Below are 1733 nucleotides of genomic sequence, written 5' to 3' on the forward strand. Positions count from 1 at the left end.
CCTTGGTCCTTCTCCCTTCTTTTTTTGTAACAGAACCCCCGTTTTTTCCCGGGTTTTGGGGGGCCTGGGTTTAAAGGGGGGTTTGGCCCCCCCCCCCCAGCCCCAGTGGGTCAGTCTTGACTGGTATAAGCCCAGCAGGGTGATCGTCAGAAATGTGCACGCAGGGTGCATTTTGGCCAGTGAGAGAGAAGTTTGCTGGGAGACTGTTACATGCACCTACTGATGAAGAGATGAATGGGAAGAAACAGCACCGTTTCAGACTTCATGTAGTCATAAGAACATGTGATGCCCGGGTCTGTGGCAGCTGTCTTTTGAGCTCTAGGGGAGCTGATTTGAGAAGGCAGAATTGAAGGGAGGCAAAGCTTTTGTTGTTGAGCTGCTGAATTAGCAAACTCTGGAACAGCCCCATCTCTGTAATTCTTAAATGACAATACATTTTTCTCATTTATTAGTAATATATTAGACCATTTTTGAGTCTCTTATTATTTGCAGCCCAAAGCATCCTAAACAAATTGCTACTGATATTGTCCTATCCATTTCCTAAAGGTAGCTGAACAAGCAATACCTTAAAACATACAATTGTTTTGTTTTAGCAAGGCTTCTCTTAGAAAATATAAACTCCATCAGGCCTCCTTTTCTGCTTGTCTGGCACAGTTGCACCTGCTGAAAAATTAATAGCTATTTGCAGAGCAATGTTAAAAAGTTACATGATGCAGCTGCAAATATTCACTTATTTAAGCTACTATGTTCCATTGTGGGTGAAAATTGCCTATGTGCATTTTTAGTATTTCTAACTCCAGAAATCTGGATCTATTACACACATAAAGTATAGCATTTTATCATGTGTTCAATACACTTTGGATAAGTCCCTCATTATATTTCTTACAGGGACTAATTTTAAAAGGAGACTATACAATGATTTTAGAAAGGGGGGAGGGGGTGGTTTCCATGTCCAATAGTCCTGATGGTAAACTCCAAGCTAGTGCTGGTTTATTTGACAGACCAGGAGTACTAATTATTTATTATCAACACTAAAGGGAATATAAAGATCAATGTTTAGATTAGATAATAATGAAATTATTTTCAACCTCCTTTACCCGTCTTTTAAGAATTATTTTATCCTCTTCAGGAAGGGTTGCTGAAAATGAAACAGAAAGCATATGGTTCAGGGTCTCCCAGCTGATAAAAAAGAGGCCCTGAGCTGGGATTGAACCCCAAGGCCTCCTGACTGGGGAGGATGGACACACCCCAAACTCCATTCAAGGAGCTGGAATTCCCCCTGTCCATCAGCATGACCACCTTCCTGCAGAAATTGTTAAAATAGCCGACAGCTCAAAAGGTACNAGAACGAGAAGGTAAAAGCAAAGGACCTCCAAAATCTACCTATAGCTGTACAAATTCTCTAGTTACTCCAAAGCAATCAAATAAAAAACCTGGGACTATGAATTATTTTTAACATTAGAGCATAAAACCATGCACTTACGTAGTCACCATAACTACTGGTTGTCTTGTTATTTTAGTGGCAATTTCTGGCATCTATACATATTCATGAAAGTCTTTACCGTTTCTAAGAATGCCTCATACAGAGCCCTCTTCATTACTTGGTAAGAACACAAATTATGAGGATTAAGTTCTCAGTTCCCATCTCTTAAGACTGGATTGTCTGATTCTTAAAACCCATCCTTTGAAAAATCCCATATAATACGACAACTTAGAAATAGGGTTTTTTTTTT

Source organism: Galeopterus variegatus, unplaced genomic scaffold (assembly GCF_000696425.1).
Source record: "Galeopterus variegatus unplaced genomic scaffold, G_variegatus-3.0.2 Scaffold2552, whole genome shotgun sequence".
Taxonomy (NCBI): domain Eukaryota; kingdom Metazoa; phylum Chordata; class Mammalia; order Dermoptera; family Cynocephalidae; genus Galeopterus; species Galeopterus variegatus.